This window comes from Sarcophilus harrisii, chromosome 6 (genome assembly GCF_902635505.1).
Source record: "Sarcophilus harrisii chromosome 6, mSarHar1.11, whole genome shotgun sequence".
Taxonomy (NCBI): Eukaryota; Metazoa; Chordata; class Mammalia; order Dasyuromorphia; family Dasyuridae; genus Sarcophilus; species Sarcophilus harrisii.
In genome coordinates this window covers 119106248-119125849 of record NC_045431.1, presented here as the reverse complement: position 1 = coordinate 119125849, position 19602 = coordinate 119106248, and the positions used below count along the sequence as shown (strand labels likewise).

Genomic DNA, 19602 nt, shown 5'->3' with positions numbered 1-19602 from the left:
TTTGATGACAGTCAGTGCTGTCCTCATCAGAATGAAGATTTTTTTAAAAAGACTCCCTACCTCTAGTATATTGCACCTAGGAAAAGCTGAAATTTTACCTCTTTTAACCTTTTAAGGCACTATGTTTTAAAAACTCATTTACCTTCTACTGCAAAATCAACTCCATTTAAAACTATTTTGCTCCTAGACCTTGAAAGGCTCGGATTTCAAAGCTGTTCAGATAGTCAGACTCTTCTGAGAATAGCTGAGTTATAAGTGAACTTTATGGAAGCATAGAAAAGAGCCAGGGGCAAGGTTGGGGAGAGTATCTCATAGGTAAATGGTGTCATTATTAGGATAGTGCTCTGAGCATATTTTCAGGTTTTCTTATTACACTGAGTTGTAGAAGCAACATGATGCAGAGGAAGGAGGGAAGAGAGGGACAAAAGGGAGGGAGGTTATAGTTGAAGAAACATGGGGAATTGAAGTTAAATATCTGGGTCACACATATACCCATATCTGAAACTGGATCCACTGAGAGGTAGTCAAAATACCTAGGTTTGAGTTGCTGCTTTGCTACTGAATGCCCTGTTTTGGACGAGACAGTTAAGAGTTCCAGACCTTAATTTCCTCATCTGTAAAAGAGTATTGGACTAGTTACCCTCTGGTTCAATTCAAAAAACATTTATTAAGGAAGAAAATAAGCATTTATAAAATGCCTACTATGTCTCAGGCACTGTGTTGTTATAAATATAATCTCATTTAATCCTTGCATTCCTGAAGGATAGGTACTATTAGTATCCTTATTTTACAGTTGAGGAAACTGAAGCAGATAAAGATTAAATAATTTATTCAAGATCACACAGCTAGTAAGTGTCCGAAGCTAGATTTGATCTCAGGTTTTCCTGACTCCAGGACTAAAATTCTTGCTACTAGCTATCCACAAGATGCTAAGAATACTCAATCAAAATTACAATTAGTCCTTGCTGTCATGGACTTATTTCTTCTGAGCTCCACAAATTTATGATTCTATAAAAACTTGCCCCAAAATTTTTGTATAACTGACTTTTGTAGTTTAGCACACGCAGTCCTAGCAAGTCCTTTCCTCGGGAATAACAGAACAAGTTAACAATAAAGCACAAAAGAAAGAAGGCAAAACCTTGTGACACTGAATTATCCTAAAAGGATATCTATTTTAGAGGATCCTCTATCTACTACAGCTTGGCCTGGGAGAGAGTTCCCATTTAAGTCTGAAATTCTGTAAATCTGTTGACTGATTAATGGTTGATGGAGTTGTTAACTCTCCCATAGTTTCCCTGAGGAGATAAAAAAAGAATGGTTCTTGGAAGAGTATCATTTTTGTTGCTGTTGTTAATTCCTGTCTCTTTCAGTCTTACTAACAGAACTGGAACCTTAAGTGTTGTGGCAGAGTGGAAAGAGACAAGTGTCCATGGCATATATTAAATCAACCAGTTTTTTTTTTTTCAACTTACTCAACAGAAAACTGCTTCCTGCTACATTAAAATCTGATTTTTAAAATGATAATTAGATTTTAAAAAATAAAAACAATAGAATTTTTATTTAAAATCTATTTTAAAATTATTGTGAAATTGAAATGGGAATCTTAACTTCTGATTGTGCCATATTTGAACAAATATTTTGGGGATACAATCTGGGTTATGTGACTTGCCCAGGGTCACACAGCTACTAAGTGTCTAAGCCTGAATTTGAACTCAAGTCCTCCTGATACCAGGGCTTGTGCTTTATCCACTGTGCCATCTAGCTGCCTCCTAAGCAAAATATTTTTAAAAGATTTAGTAAATATATTTGTAGAGAATGGACATTTCTTTTGCTACCCTCCCACCCCCATTCCTGAGTAACTCCTCCCTTCACTAGTCAATAATTATAATATTAATTATCAGTCTTATTTAGTTGCCATTAGTTTCAGTCCTCATTTCCAAAGTTATTCTTAAGTGATAAAGAATAGAAATATCTAACAATTAGTCTCCAGAATAAGAACTTTGAAAAGCTAATGTTCAGTTTGGCACCACATCCCTTGATGGGTTATTTTATGGTTGCTTTGTTGTTTCTTGGAATAATGAGTTTAAAAGATTAAAGATTTTCAGCATATAGATGGAAAGGTTGTTTAAAATGTAGTGTTATCTTATGCTTTCTTGGCAGAAAATAACTGATTTTCTTTCCTAGTCATGTAAGGCATTTCATAAAGGAATATGGGGAAGCCAGGAGTTCAGAAGTTCAGAAGATGTATGGAATCTTCTGCCTGCCAATGGTTGGTGAACAGATTTGTGGAGGATGCAGTTTATTTAAATAGGCTTGTCCTGTGAAAGGAAAAGCTACAAAAGTTTATGGGGCAATGATTGTTTTCATTCTTCATCTTTGCTGCCGTGTCAGCTACTTCCCAGGTCTTGGATTTCATTCTTTAAGACAGTTACTGAAGGAAAAAGCTTAAATCTCTGTCTACCATTGTCAGTGACTTTAGTAGAAATTGCCTATTCATTAGCCCCCGGGCAATCAGAAGCTGGGAATGAGTGTCTGCAGCATGTCACTGGAGGGTCCCCAGTCACCCACAAACAGATAAGAAATGTCAACAGTTTAAGCCAGTAGCCTTCCAAAATAGCATAGTTAGTGAAACTGAAAATTTAGCTGCATACTGGAAATAAACTGCCATCTTCAGTCTTCTGGGAGACTGGGCTGTCAACAGAGACTGATACCAGATTGATTGAAATACTCACACACACACAAAAAAAAAAACATATAAATAAGCCAATGTAGCTGAGCAGACTGTCTTCTAAGGTACCTCAGTGCATCAGAGAAGAACATCCTCTGCAATAAAGCCAGGTAAATAATTCTAAAACCCAAAGGAAAGCCATGATCATGAAACATTTCTTAAAGACTCCAAGAAAACACAAAGACTTTATATTTCTGGCAGTTTTCCTCAAGTTTTAAATTGAAAATCTACACAATGAATCAATTCATTATGGATTTTCTTTAAAAAAAAAAAATATATATATATATATATATATTCTTTGTGTGTTTCTCTGTCTCTCTGTCTCTGTCTCTCTCTTCTCTCTCTCTCTCTCTCTCTCTCTCTCTCTCTCTCTCTCTCTCTCTCTCTCTCTCTCCCCTTCTCTCTCTTTCTGTCTCTCTCTGTCTCTCTGTCTCTCTTTCTCTTCCCCAGCAGTGGTGGTTCAGTATTACATTTTCACCCTGATTGCAGACATTATCAGCCGGCTGCTGCTGCTGCTCAAAATAACTCAGATGCTCTCAGAACAGAAACCCCAGCCAAGAGCTAAGATTCCTTTGCTTGTTCCCTCATTCTTCTCTCCCTCTCTTTCCTTCAGACTCTTGGATTGGACAAAGCTTTAAACCTTTGGAGTTCAAGACCTTCTGAAAGGGCTAAACAAACAGTTTCTTCATGTGAGAAGGCACTAGCTCCTACTTCCTCTGCATTAGAGCAACTATCAAAAAAATTCAGCTGCCTGGTAGGTGATGTTTTGGTAATTCAGTGTGGTTGTAATATATTCATAATTGACATTCTTGAAAAACTTATTTATAGTAAAACAAACAAGCAAGCAAAATCTTGGACTGCCAGTGGCTTTTGTTTGTTTGTTTGTTTTTTAATTAAATATTCCTTTCTAGTATTTCCAGAAAGCCTATATGTATTTCTACTGATCAGCTGCATCCTCACTCGAGACACCATCTCCTTAGTAGTATTAACCTGCAATACTAACCTGCCTAAGTCATGGAGCAATGGTAGGAAAATCCCAGTTTAGAAACTTGACCATGAGACCAGTAACTAAACATCTCAGACAGTATTATTTTGTTGTTTAGACTGCTTATTTTTATCCTTCCAAGGGCATTGAAACAAAGTTAAGGTTTCAACCACCTGAGCAAAGAGATCTTTTTTATAATTATTCCCCTGTGACAATGGAAGCATTATATTAGGATCTATTTCTCTCTTGTTTTTACTATTTTGTTTGTTACTATCATAATGTAGATAAACCCCAACCCCTTTATTCTCTCCCTCTCCTCCTTTTTCTCTCATAGTATAAATCAGGAATTCTCTTACTTTTTAAAACTGAATTCACCTGATCTGCACAACTGTCCTGAGGTATATTTGTCTGCAAGTTCTTCTGAAATAATGATATGCTTTTTCAGATGTTACTCTAACTTCTCTCTCTCTCCCAGCCTACCCCACTATATATTTGTGTTCTGACATTTGCAAAGTTGTTTATCTCTAGACTTGAACTTCAAACACAATATTTTCTTTGTGGATTGCTTCGCATCCTTCTAGTTAAAACTTGGGCTATTGTAATTTATTTGATGATATTTTCATTATCTTAATTATTTGTTTTTTAATAAAATTTAATTATTGGTAGAAAAACCAAACAGCTCAAAAAAGAGGAATCCATAACTTTAAGAACTATAGCCTCACCAACTGCTACATCTTATTGTAGATTTCTTGATATAGGGAGCAAATGAATATACAGAAAGCTTCTTTCTCAGATCACTTACTTTGAACTGTTGGGCTGCCCTAATTGCTATGTGCTCTGTACTCTACCATAGAATGTCTACCACAGAGCTGATTATTCTAACTTGAGCATTGAAACTCTTGGAATTGAAGATTTATTTCGAAAGATTTTGTGAGTATCATAGGCCACATGTCAAAAGAAAATATATACTTTAATAGACAGTGATTTTTATGAAACAACAAAAAAGAAGTTGTCTTCTTTTGGTGAAACTTTCTGGTATATATAGGGATTTCCTGAATTATATTTCCAGGATACAATAGAGACCAAAAGGAGGAGCAATATGCAATTTAGAGTAAGCAAAAGGATATTTCCAAACTTCTTTTAAAATTTTCTTCATTTTTAAAGTACATTTGTTTAAGTATCCTTTATCAAGGTGTGCTCTTGTCCAGTCTTCAGAAATCTGAACTTTATATCTTCTTTAAGACTCAAACCAGACCCTCTGGTCACTATCTGGTAGGTAACTGTGGCTACTCTCAAACCCTTGATGGGTTGCTGTCTATCAGCTGACCTCTGTTCCTTAGTAATGGCTCAGCCATCTTGTACATCAGGAAGCCTCTGCAAATTTTGAGAGAAGGTGGTACTAAATGAAACTTTTGAGGAATAAAATGCAATTTAGCAGATTAAATCTAGATAGAATCTGGATTTGAATAATCTGGTTTATCAATAAGAAAAGCAAGTAATGGTCAGTATTTCTAATTTTATTCTCCCTAAATTACTTTTGTCCATTCCTTTTTCCCTTGCAACCTCAAAATGTAAGAGAAAATTTAATCCCTATATTTCTAGAGCCTTTACAAACTTACAAAGTCTCCTTCCATCTGTTATTTTGATGATGTTCTATAAAGTTCTCTAAGCTTTTGGGAGGGCTTTCTGAAAGCCTTGATTTTAATTTTTTCATCTCTAGCATATCTATTCTACCCTTCCTTCACTTTCCTCCTGATTGATGATGACTCGATCTTCAAAACAGCTCCCCTTCATTTCCTCCTCTATACCTTCTCAACAGCCTCAACAACCACCTTGCTGAAGGACACTTTTTCTGCCCCCAATTCTGATTCTGGTACTAGGATCCAGTCCATTCTGTCTTTGTTCTTGGAAGGGATATGTTAATACCTTATGACCCTCCTTATTATCCTTGCAACTCTCCAGACCATAGTAACTTTCTGGTCACCTGTCCTGTTTATGGGTTATTCTACTTAGTAGAATGTATATTGTTGAGAGTAGGGCCAGTCTTTGCTTCTGTGTTTGTATCCCAAGTGCTTAAAACGGTGCTTGGCAAATAATAAATGCTTAGCAAATGCTTTCTCATTCATTCTTTTATTTTAGTCTAAGAACTGGGCAGCATCTGTTTGGCCATATCAAGTGTATTTGAATTGTAAAAGGCTTAAGTTGCATCCCAAAGTCCAAAGACCCAAAGATGAATGATCTCTGAATGTGGCAGAGAGCCAGCCCATCCCCACACAAGCCATTTTTCTTCTGCTGTTTCTCTTCACTCCTTCATTTTAGCTTGAGACACTGGATTGTTTGAATGTAAAATTCAAAGGGAAACATAGCCAAGGCCACTGGGTTTCACACAGGTTCCACATGAAAGCAGTATTTTACTCAGCCTTGCTCGAAACTTGGCTTTCGTTTACCAAAAGTTTCATGAATGTCAGTGAGCCTGGATTTGAAACACAATCCTAAACTAGGTGACTTTGGGCTATTTTGAGGCTTGCTTATTATGCCAGAGCAGATTTGTGCAACAGGTAAATAAATGCCTTGGTTATATTTTTTCTCCTCTAATTCAATGTATCTGTGCTTTAAAAATATAAAATCCTTTAGTCCCTAGATTTTTTTCTGTTTTTTTTTTTTCACAGCCAGGTTCAAGCCCAAAGTTAATATTTATTTATAGCTGAGCTCTCCTTAAACCCTAGCCAATAAGAGTTCACATTTGAAAGGCTGACACAACCTGAGCTATAGTGGTGTGAACATGTTGATATAATTCAGTGGAAGGAAGGAAGTCCCAAGGGACCAATGGAATGTCTTTCTTTGCTTAAATATACCTCTGTGCTCGCAAGGAACAAACAGTAACATTTTGTCCAGGTCTCTCTCCTTGACAGTATGCCTTTTGTTCATTTTCCAAAGGTGGTGTCAAATATATGGGTGGAAAAATAATAAACTTCCAGATTTTTTCCCCTGTGCTTAACTGATATACTCCTAGGGAACATTGTAAGCATTGAATGATTCTATGCTGTTACTTATAATGTATTCAGAAAATAAAAGAGTACTCACTGTGGTTAGTGTTCCTTCAGTAAACTTTGGTGATCTGCAACCACTGCCTATGTCAACATTCAGATGGGGAAGGGAGGAGCTGTAAGTTTTGTTCAACAAATTCTCTACATTTGAAGCAAAAAAAAAAAAAAAAAAATCACATTCTGAGATTTTCCCTCCCAACCTCCACTTACCCACCCATCCTCAATCATGTAACTGTCTCTTGACTGAGTATTGAGCTATTTTTTTTTTCCTGTGTCTGTCCCTCATGAGAAGCACCAAGGATTACAAGAATAGTCAATAATCCCCACAGACAAATTGGCCAAAAGGGAGGTCTAAAATAACCAAGGTTGAATATAAATCATTCCCAGTGAGACAGTCATTGTTGTTTTTCTTTGTAAAATATTATTACATTAGCAACTGAAAATGAGAAATCAAACTTCACCAGTTGGATGAAGTGGAGTGTGGGGAGGGGTTGGGAAAGCAGTTGGATGAAGTGGAGTGTTTGGAGGGGTTGGGAAAGCAGCAGAAAAAGGTCCATAATGTAGGAAAATTAAATTCAGGGGAAGAAAATCTATAAATACTAATTCTGATCACAGTGAAGGCTGAGTTACATCTTATGAGATTAAATGCAATGGTCTTCCACACAGTGGCAATAATACAATTAGATCCCTGAAATCACTGCTAAGTTAAGTGAATGCCATAGTTATATTTTTCTTAATAAAACATAACTTTATTCTAGAACAAGTTTTTTTAGCAAGTGATACATAAGATCCTTTTGGGAATCCAGAAGAGCAAAAAGGTACTATATGAGGGAGAAGGTGTAGAGTCAATTATTCAGTTAATTACTCATTGCTAATTTCTTATCAAAATGTCTTAACTTTGGTTTCTCAAAAAATCACTATTCTTTAAATTTAAAAAAATTGTCCCAGTGAAGAATAAAACGAGACAAAGCAAATATTATTTTAAAAGTCTTAAAATTTTGAAGTAATTATAACCCAATGATTCCTAATTGTTCCACATCACTAATAGGCATCATGGGAAAAGCACTGACTCTGAGGTCACGGAACCTATATTTACTCACATTTATATAGTTTCTACTATGTGCCAGGCACTATGGTAAGAGTTTTACAAATATCTCATTTGATATTCATAACAATCCTGCAAGATAGGTGCTATTATTAACCTAGTTGAGGAAATGGAGGCAAATATGTGATTTGTCCAGGGTCAGTTTTTTCATCTGTAATATGGGAGTAATGGGACTAAAGATCTCCAAGATCCCTTTCAGTCCTAAATGTGTTTCTATGAAATAAAAAGTAATATATGTCATGGTAACTACAACATGTGAATAATGCAAAAAGATTTGGTTGCTGAAAATAACAGTGGTGAACCAAAATGTAATGTCTCTGAGTTATAGCAAAAAAAAAAAAAAAAAAAAGTGACATAATCCTTTCTTGGTCTTTGTTTCTCACCTGAAAATTGGAGGTCATCTAATGTTATTTCTACCTAATTCAAGTTAATAGCATGAAAATAACTATTTTTGGTTGTTCAGTTATTTTCAGTTATGTCTACTTTGTGACTCCATTCCGTTTTCTTGGCAAAGATATGGAGTGTTTGTCATTCATTCCTTTTGCTTCTCATTCTCTTTTCATAAGGAAACTGAAGCAAACAGGGTTAAGTGATTTGTCCAAGATCACATAAATAGTATGTGTCTGAAGCCAGAATTGATCTGAGGAAGATCTTCCTTACTCCAAATACAGCATACTCTCTTTATTACCTAGCTGCCCTAGAATAACTACATAACTCTAGATTTATGGAGACTACACCTCTCCTCAAAAGAACATAGTATTTGTTTAATCCTATGGCAGAGTGCTAAACCTCCCCATAAAATCCAAATTAGAGAAACTTTGGGAACACAGTTTAAATTCTCTAAATAAAAGGTAATATGTTTTCTCCTAGTATTATATTGCATAATCATTGCATAAACATGCAAGGTTATGGTCATCTAATGACTTTGGTCTCTACTTGCCCCTAAATTCTTGGGCTGTCCAAAACTGGATAGAGTTAAATCCAGTCCATAGTCAAAAGAAATCAGCTCTTTCTATTATCTTTCCTGGCTCTGGGGGAGGGAGGCAGAGTGACAGTCCCTAATGACTCTCTAAATCACATTTATGCCCATGAGGAAGTGTTAGAACCAATCAATAACACATGTCGACTGATTGCTAAAGTCAAAAACTGGCAGGGTTAGAGAAGGATGCTCTTTTCTCTCTGCTTGGACAGATTGCATTCCCAGGTCTGATGCTTAGAACCAGTTTCCTTTGTCTTAAGATGAAAGCACCATAGATTTAGAATTCTTCATTCTTTAAAAGATGAGGAAACTGAAGGAAGCCTGGAAGGGCTAAGAAATTTGCCCCAAACTACATAGTAACACGGCTAATTCAGGAGTCAAATCCAGGACCTCAGATTTCAAATACATTGTGGATATCAATTGATAGGTGGATGTGGATATGTGAAGATGGGTGTTTCCACTTTTATATTGCCTCCTTTGTGTGAAATCAGCCTCCCTATTTTCTAACTTGCAAAAATCTCTTCTCCAAAGAATCACATACAATGATTACTTTTCCTTTTCCTTCCCAATATAGAAATTGCAGAGTGTGATTTAGTCAAAAAGGTCCTAAGAGAGTTGTCTGAGAGGTGTTGATAAGATATATACACATTAGAAGTCATGGCCCACAGCCCACTGAGTTATAAAAATATTTGCATATGCATTTCAACATGGATTTAGTAAATGGTGAATAATTTACATCAGGGGACAAATCGAAATGATCTGTGAGGTGCTAGAAGATAGAACAATAACTCCTTTTAAAATTCTTGAATGTGACCTTTCAAGGCTCTTTGTTTGGGGAATTATCTGTAGTGGGAAAATATGATATAAATTGGACTGTGTAGGGTTGACTTATTTTCCTTGTCTGAAAGTTATAGTGTTTCTATCTAAATAACAAATTGGTTTACCTATGTTCCACAGTTCCAGCCTCTTCTACTTTAAAAGGAAATAAAATTTATATGTGCTCAAATGTCAATTATTCATAAAGGTTTCAGTTGGTTTTGTTATGAAAAGATTTCAAATCTAGAACATAATCTCTTTAAAAAGTTAAAAAAAAACTAAATTGGATTCTTGGACAGAAATATATTTTGAATTTTCATTATATAAGCTGGCCCTCAATTTCCTCATGTTTAAAAGGTGGAAACTGGACTAGGTGGACTGAGAAGTCTGCCTGATGCCTGTTGTAGTAGCTGCCATTGGTAAGCCTGGGCAGGGGTAAAGCAAGTTGAGTTAGCAGTCTTGGGGCCAGAGGCCAAAAAAAAATATCAGGGTATTTGAACCACACTTAACGACATAAATGTTTACTAAAAGCCTAATTTGTGCAATCTGTTCTACTCCTTTAAGGGTGTCTATTCTTCAGAAAAATGATGTGCCTTACCTGTTCCTCCTACTTTTCCTGTGAATGGCCTGGATTGAAGTTAAGCCTTTGTTTAGCACCTTAACAAACCAACCCTCAGCTGATCTAAAGAACAAATCAGCCTGCCTCTTTGGGTCTGGCTTTCTCCCACTCCTCTTCCTAATGGCCATGTAATATAGTTGAGAGCTTCTGAATTGGAGACTGAAGGCTGTTTGGACAGTTAGTACTCTGATGCAACCTAGGTGATCTTAGACAAGGTTATTTCCTTTTCTATAAAATTAGGGATTTAAACAAATGTATTTTCCAGCTTTTAATTGTGGGAACTATCTGGTAGTGTTGAACTCTGATTTGGAGCACTAAACAAGTCTCTTGTGTGTTATTGTCCATGGAAGAGGAGGAGAAGGAAGCAGCCAAATTAAACCTATAGAATAAGGAACAGATATATGGCTTCACTGCTTTAAATTCAGTTTTTCTATAATTAATATCTTAGATTAGCTTTTTGACAGTGCCACTGACATTGACTATTGAATTATGACATTTTCTTTTCATGATTTGAGGACTCTATCAAGGATCATAAGCAACATTGAAATAATACTGTTATTATACTGTTTTATAGGCTTTTCAAATTTAAAAAAAAAAAAAAGAGAAATGATCTATCAATTGAAATCAAAGAAAGTTTTTATTTGGTTTTACATTTTAAAAAGAACCCCAAATATTTGAATAGGATTGGGATAAATATCCAGACTCAAATTTTGAGTCTTTTCATTTATAAAAAATTGAAATAGACTGGATATTTCTTCATGGATTTTAAAGGAACAGTCATACTTAGTCAGAATGATACTCTTTTGTTTATCATATTATATTTTATGTTCTTTGCCTTTCTTCATATATGCCATTTGTCTTCCAAAATTCTGATTAAAACATCAAGTGACAGATAAATATTGTTATTAATATTAATAGTCTCAAATAGAGGATTTAAAAAAGCCCTCCATATATTCCCAGTCTTTCCGGTGTATACCTGACTCATTCATGTCTGTGTTCAAGATTGTGAGGGATTTCCCCACCAGGAAATGTTCCTGAATTAGTATTTTCTTCCTGCAAAGGTTCATTTTCTTTTTGGGTAAACAGCTATTATTAGCATTTCAAAGACTCTTCTGTCTTATTCTTTAAGTGTGAGCTGATTCGGACTTCTCTGGCTCCAATATGGAAGATGGTAATTATTTACCTATATGTCTCTCCTCTCCCCTTGTTTTTTGCTCCTTCACATTTAGAGCACCATTGATTTGGTACATAGCCTGAACAGTCAGCACAAATAAAGCTCTGTTCTTCCCCACTCCCATTCCTATGTGTCCATGAAAAGATGTGAGAATTTTCTAAAAAGTCACAAAAAAAAAAAATTAAAAAAAAGTCCTTTTAATTCACTCACAGAAAAACAGAAATAACATGAAACTTCAGTAATTATGATCCAGCCAAATTCCAAAAGAATTTTTTAAATGAAGAAGAAGAAAGGTTTTTTGATCACCGGGACATGGTTTCTTTTAAATATGCAAGGAATTTCATTAGGCAAATATTTATATTTTTGTCTATTCAACCAATTTTTAAAAATTAAATAACTTTTAGAAAATATTACATAGAAGTTGAATTCCAACAAAAATCTTATAATCAAACTCTATAAGATTTGAAGTATATTGAATTATCTTTTCCCTTCCAAAAAAAAGATGTAACTAGTTGAAATCCAAGAATCCAAACACAACTCATACCTTCCTTCTAGGCAAGGTCTTTCATTGATTCAAATTTTTAACTATCTCTCCAGACCCAGTTGAAGCTCCCTTCTCCTCTTCTCTTATTGATGGCATCCTTCTTCAAATGCTTCTAAAATCAGAAGTAGATACAAAAATATTCAATATTGTACATTTGTATCATATCTTATTATTTGAAGTCTGCTTGTTCTATGTCCCCAAATGTATTTTCAGTTTCTTGGAGGCAGGGATATTCTCTTATGAACTTTTTATATACCCACTACAGTGCTAAGCCATGAAAATACATTCAGTAAATATTCATTGAGAGTCTGTCATGAAGATAACATACCTCTCAGTTTCTTGATGCTGTCTTTCTTCATTAGTAAAATTAACTCTAAGTGTTTGTAAGTTCATATTAGGACTGTCAAAAAAATCAACCCACCAAATAAATCAATCCGTTTGAAATAGAGGAAATATCAAGCCCTGCCACAAATGAATGAGAAGCAATGTTTTACCTAAGGAGAGAATTATACAATGATAGTTACAGATTCTGAGGGTGATCAGAATAATGTCTTTACAAAGAAGAAATGATTATTTTTATTTGTGATAGGAAATATTCTTTACAGATTAATGTGGTGGTCATATGAGTTATTTACTTTTACTATAAAATGTAGAATTAAAGACTTCATTAGGACCTTTGATCAAAAACCTCCTCTTAGAACTTAAGTGACTCATTCAGGGTCATAGAGTAAGTGGGAAATTCGACTTGAAATCAGGTCCTTTAATTTCTAGTAAAATGCATTTTCAATACAATTCAACAAATAGTTATTAAACACCTGCTCTATGTGGAACAAGAGTTCTTAATCTGAGAAGGAATCTGAAAATAGATTTGAGTATGTAACTTGGATAGAAGAAAAATTATTTTTCATTCCACTATAATTGGCTTTCTTTGTAATGCTGTATTTATGCATTTAAAATGTTATCTGGAAAAGAACTTCATAGACTTCATTAGACTGTCTGGGGGAGAGGAGGTGGTCTATGACCCCCAAAAAAAGTGTATCAGTCAGTAAACATTTTTAAATGCCTTTTGTATACCAGGCACTGTGCTAATTTAGCACTGGGGGTACAACAAGAAAAAAGGCAAAAGATACCCTTGCTTTTAGGATCTCACAGTCTAATAAGGGAGACAAGATGCAAATAATGCAATTTTTATATATGGGATAAATGAGAAATAATCAACAAAGGAAATGCACTAGATTTAAAAGGGGAGGAGGAAAGAGTTCCTGTAGAATATGTTATTTTAATCAAAATTTGAAGTAACTATAGAATGCAGTGGTGAGAGGAGAGCATTCCAGGCATGGAGAAAAATGAATGAAAACACTCAAGAGTTGGGAGATAGAGAGTTTTGCTTGAGGAACCACAAAAAGGTCAGAGTCACTGAGTCACTGACCACATGGCTGAGTTGGATAGGTAGAAAGGTTAGGTGAGAGGTATTTGTGACTAGAAATAACAACAACGCAAAATGAATTCCTAAGGATGAGCTACAAAATATTGTGTAGGCTGATTTGACAAGAATATGGCATGACTTCGAAGTCTGAATGTTCAATTAGCCTGAAAAGATAGGTTGGAACCAAATTGTAAAGAATTTTAAGTAGCAAACAGACGTGTTTGTAGTTTTTCTTAAAGAAAATGGGATACTGGTAAAACTTCTTGACATGGTAAAACTGTATTTTAATTTTTTAAGAATAAACATATACAATCCTTTTAAATATATTTGTCATGTTGTGCCCCAAAAAATAAGACCAAAAGAGAAAAAACACAAGAAAGAAAAAAAAAAAAACTAACAAATAGAAATTGAAAATACTATGTCTTCTATCCACATCCAGTCTTCATAGTTCTCTTTCTGAAAGTAGATGGCATTTTCCATTCTAAGTAAATTAAGATTGTCAATTTAGTAGCTGTGTGGGGCAGCTAGGTAGCTTATTGGATAGAGTACACTAGCTTTATGACCCTGGAAAAGTCACTTAACTCCCAATTAACTACAAAAAAATAAATAAATAAATAAAAAGGCAGTTGTATAAAGGATGGATTAAAGAAAGGAAAGTTTGGAGGTTGAGGGACCACTTAGGAGCCTGGTCCTGCAAAATTCCAATGGAGAGGTAATAGAAAAAGGGATCGAGGTAAAAGGAGATGAAGAGGAACCATGAAAGAAATTACTGAGGCAAAACACACAACCTGGAAACTGTTAGAATATGAAATTGCAAGGAGCCAAAGATATTCCCAAGATTTTGCGTGTAGAAGACTAGCTAAAATTATTACACATAGAGTGAATTCAAAAAAATGAAGCAAGTATATAGGGAAAGATATTAAGTTTTAAACCTCATCAGTTCTTCTTGACTATTTCAAAACCGTATGGTAAGAATCCACATCTTACCTCATTCCTTAATCATGATAGATCAGGAAAGAACAGGAAAATTGAGCATAGCAAACAGAAGACAAATAGCTTTGGATTTCAAAAGATAATGTCACAGTGTCAGAAGGACTACAATAGCCAATTAAACTGAGTTTTTAAGCAAAAGTCAATGAGTTTGTTATTGTTTAATATGTTGGTTATGATATTGAAATATCATATAATATATAATAAATAAAAAGGAATAACTGATTCCCTTGAAATCCTATACATTTTACGTGATTAAATTATCATTCTGAGAAAGGTCCATAGGCTTTGTCTCACTGCCAAAGGGATCCATCCCCCCAACCCCCCAAAAAAGTTAAAACCTCCTTCCCTTGAGAATGGTGAGGTTTGGTTCAATGGATTAAATATGGGACAAAGATCTCAGTTCTACCTGCTGACCTCTGGGTACCTTGTACCAATGGAGGTTGATGGTATTTTAAAATCTTTGCTTTGTTGCTATTGATTATGTCCCAGGACTGTTGATTGAGGAGGAAAAGTCAGCAAAGGCCTTTTTGCATAAAATGCAGATCTACACACTCAGTTTCAAAGTCTCATTTCATAAAGATGATGATGAAAACTTTTTTTAAAAATAAAAAGTTTAAAGTCAGGTAAACTCAAGCTTTGACAGTGATTTCAAATTACATTCTTCTTAATACATTAGTCTGTAAATATGTAAGCATTGTAATGTGCTTCTTCATTGTCACATGGTACCAAATTAAATTAATCCTAATTTCCTTCCTTCCCGATGTTTTTAAGATTGTTATTCTCAGATTAACAAGCAGAGTTGAGCTATAATGCTCAATTCATTAAGGGGAAAATCTTTTTTAAAGAATGGAGGTTTTTTCCTGTTACAGTTGAAAGATCATTGTTTCATTGAAGCATCACTATACTTAAGACAAATGAAATTTCATTCAGTCACTATGACTATGAGGATGAAATCCTCAACATTACACTTCAACAATCTGTCAACATTCCTTTTATTTAGACATCCTTGTTATTCATGTTTCTTAAGGACCTAAGCTTTGTCATGAAATGGCCCCCAAGTTTGGAATTTAGTGAGATTATCCAAGAGTTCAGACACCAAGAGTAGGAAGTGTGAGAGGTACTATGGGGTGACTTATTAGATAACCTCTGCCTCTTGTCAGCAGATAAAGCTTCAGAAGAAATAGTATAGAGGTGATTTTTTTTTTTAAGAAGATAAATTACTTCTGTGAACACTCACTTGCTAAAAGCAAGTGAACTGATGGGGCAACTTCTGTCTACCAGACAATATATAATTACAGGAACGTGTAATCTGACCCATTAATAGGATCACTGACTTCCCATTGATTGTGGGGATATCACAGAACTTTTCTTGTGAGAAGTCTTTTGAAGGGGTGGGGTTTCTTAACTAGCTAATGTGGGCCAAATATGGCTTTGGAGAAACACTGTTTTGTGAGCCTTGGGCAAAGATTTTAAAAATAAACATTCAGGAAGCTTAACAGAAGCATATTGTAAGAACATTTCACTGTATAAAGGCATTACTGAGCCTCAGTCATGAATCTGAGGGCTTGGACTTATTTTCAGTTATTTGCTTTGAGGTGCCTAGGGAATGAGTGTAAGAAAATGAAAAAAAAAAATCTCTCTCAGACTTTGAAATATATTTCAAAGGAATATATAATTTTATCGTAAAAAAAAGATAAATTTGCTTTACTGACCTATACAGATATTTTGGAATCTAGTATTGGTGGCAAGTAGCATGCTAGGAGTTCTCCCCAGTTCTTTTTATTATTTAATTATGAGAATAATTTGAAATAATGTGCCCTGTATTTGAGGGAGTACTGCCTCTTTCCTGAATATTCATTCTGGAAGGGAGAAAGAGTAGTTCAGTGGAAAGAGTCGAAAGAGTAGTTCAGTGGAAAGAGTCTTGGATTTTGCAGTCAGAGAACATGAGTTAAAACTCTACCTTTGCTATTTAACCTGCAAAAGTTATACTAGCCTGTATACCTTGGACAAATCATTAACCTTAACTCTCTAGATTTCAATTCACAAATTAGAGGGACTCAAAGATCCTGAATCTATGATCTACATTATATTTGACTTAGAAGTAAGTTTCCAGGGGACACCCTTGGATAGGGCAGTGGTCCTGGAGTCAGGAGGAGTTGAGTTCAGACAATTGACACTTACTAGCTGTGTATGATCCTGGGCAAGTCATTTAATCTCCAGTTGCCTTGTGAAAAAAGTTAAGTTTCCATCAATACTACCATCCACAACAACTTGACCATCTCCCACAAGTCCCCACCATATCCCCTTAGTTCCCTAGTTCCCTCCTGCCAACCCAAGACAAATTCCGAGTATCAATTAATTAAGCACTTAGTAATAAATAACTTTTAAGTGCTCACTTTTCTCCTGCCACCCTCAGGCAGATTCAGATATGAATGAACCAAGAATATGTTAAGGTTCTATTAAGTACCCCAGTTCCCTTTTGCCCCCCCCACCTGTTGAAAATATCAACCAAGAATTTATTAAATGTCTAGTTAGTGGCCCAATTCCTTTCTGCCATTCCTAGACAGATTCAGAGTATCAATCATTCAAGGATTTTTTTTAAAGGTCCTGATAAGTATCAGGTACTGTGTTAGATGCTAGAGAGGGACACAAAACCAAACCAAGAGGATTCTTTTATTTTTTCTTCAGACTAAGAAAGGACAGAAACTACTTCTCCTTGCCCTGTGCCTTATATGTTGATCCAGATGCAAGAGTACCAGACCCTTCAGAGCTGGACATTATTGGTAATGTTTCCAGAGGAACTTCAATTCTCCAATACTTTCTGGCACACTTCTGAAAAATAAATCAGATCATAAGATCATAGACCTAGATTTGGAAAGGACCTCAGAGGCCATCTAAATCTAACTCACTCATTTTAAAGGTGAAAAAAGGAAGCTTACAGGTCAGATGACTTGCCCAAGATTGAACAGGTTGTCAGTGAAAGAGGCAGAATTTGAACCCTGATCCTTCCAATGCTGGTTGGCAAATACCAAACCTAACTGTTTCCAGGCAGGGACAGTTCTTCAGCTGTACCACCTGTGAGGCTACTTCTAGGCCTTTTCATGCCTGAATTCTTGCCAAAGCCATTGGCAGTTGCTTATTAATGGGTGTAGCCCCAGCTGAGCCAAGTGCAAGTCTATTTACATCAAGTCGCATGCCTACACTCCAGTCCCTGATTCCTTTGCTTCAGAGATGCCCCTGATATCAGCTGTGCAAAGTCCTAAGCCACTGACAGTATTCTAACACAGCTGCAGCCACAGCTTAGTAAACATAGGTCTGATGAGAATTCTTTCCCTTCCTCCAAGGCCTCTGATTCATATCCTTGTATTTTTAATGTAGACAGTAACATGTTTGGGGTTTGAGTTTATTTTTTTTAAGTATTTTAGGCAGTTCAAAATAACATCTTAGAACTAAAGAAAAGTGTTTTTTTTTTTTTCTCCCCCAAATCACATAGTTTTCTTCCTAAGTACATTTGCAAACTGATTGGGAGCAGTAGCTTAGCTCCTACTGCCCCCTTTCTCTTCCATGGATTAGTCCCATATCAAATGCTATTATATTCCAGGACATATGCAATTCCAGTACATTTTGTTCATATTCCACATGATTCCTCTTCCATAATTCAGTAGCATTTTAGCGAAAACTATGGCTATCAGAAATTATATAGTGGTCAGACCTAGGGTTTAAATCATTGTTCTCTCACATTAGACATGTGCAGTCATAAGCATTACTTAATTTCTTAGTTCTCTAGGCAGCTCTCAAGGATATTAATTATAGATGAGTTGTCAACCTGTGGAAGGTGTTTCTATATGTCAATAAAGTAATAGATTGGGATCCCAAAAAAGGAAGGGCTGTGGGGGTAAATTTTCCATGTTGATAATATACTTTCTCCCCACTTAGTAGCATTTTGTTTTTTCCAATTGAATTTTCCAAATTCCCAAAATTTCCAATTTTTCCAATTTTCAATGAAATTTCCAGTTTGCAATTTCCAAAAATTTTCCAATTTTTTCCAACAAACTTTTCAAAATTCATTTTACAAGATTTTGAGTTATAAATTTTTCTCCTTTCCTCTCCCTCTCTAAGACACAAAGCAGTCATCAGACTGCTATACATTATACGTTATAACTATACGTTATACATGTGCAATCATCTTAAACAATTTTCCATATTAGTCATGTTATGAAAGGATAATCAAAACTTTCCCTTGTCTAAAGGGAAAAACAGCAAGAAAGAAAAAAACAAAGAAGAAAGTATAAATAGTATGCTTTGATCTCTTTTCAGACTCCATAGTTCTTTCTCTAGATAAAAATAGTATTTTCCATTATGGGTCTTAGATCCCTGTGTTGCTGAGAAGTGCTAAGTCTATTATGGTTGATCATCATACAATGTTGCTGTTATTGTGTACAATGTTCTACTGGTTCTGCTCACTTCACTTAGCATCAGTTTATGTAAGTCTTTCCAGGATTTTCTGAAATCTGCTTGTCATTTTTAGTATTCCATTACATTTGTATACTATAACTTCTTCAGCCAAACCCTGATTGATGGACACCCCCTTAGTTTCCTTTTGTTTTTTTGGCCACACAAAAAGTGCTACTATAAATACTTATGTACATATGGGTCTTTTAATCTTTTTGTGATCTTTTGGGGACAGATCTGGTCGTGATATTGCTGGATCAAAGGGAATGCAGTTTGATTGCCCTTTGAGCATAGTTCCAAATTGTTGTCCAGAATTGTTGGATCACTTCACAACTCTACCACATGCTGACAATATGGACAAGGACGTGACCCTCATAACTAAGTGAAAGAGAATCAGTGAACTTGTTGGTTTATTGAGCATTTCTTTTGTGTTGAGCCTAATAGGAATATACCTACTTTAAAGACATGGAGCCCTGCCCTCAAAGAACTTAGAATCTAATTGGAAAAACAAAGCAGATGAGCAGAAAAGGTCATATATCACAAGAAAAGAAATGAGTGCTCATTAAAGAATACATATGACATAACACAGTGTTATGTATATTTGAGGGGGAAAAAAAAAAAAAAAAAAAAAGAAGAGCTCCTGGTGAGTTAGAGTGGTCAGGAAAGTTGTGCAAGGAAATTGTTTTTGACTTAGGTCTCAAAAAATGGTTGTGATTTTGAGAGGGACATGCGTA

General features: G+C 35.3%; 1 protein-coding gene across 38 annotated transcripts in view; it reads left to right on the top strand.

Moving 5' to 3' along the window:
- Window positions 1–19602, top strand: part of SORBS2 (sorbin and SH3 domain containing 2) — a 423285-nt gene that overhangs the window by 198698 nt on the left and 204985 nt on the right. For 35 of the 38 annotated variants that reach the window (XM_031943203.1, XM_031943204.1, XM_031943210.1 and 32 more), the window contains one exon: window positions 3342–3482. The exons of 1 other annotated variant lie outside the window; for it this stretch is intronic. The gene's annotated coding sequence lies outside the window, so the exon portion shown is untranslated. Of the gene's footprint in view, window positions 1–2770; window positions 2839–3341; window positions 3483–19602 lie in introns of those variants that run through there. 2 more of the 38 variants (XM_031943205.1, XM_031943225.1) reach the window with 2 other exon arrangements.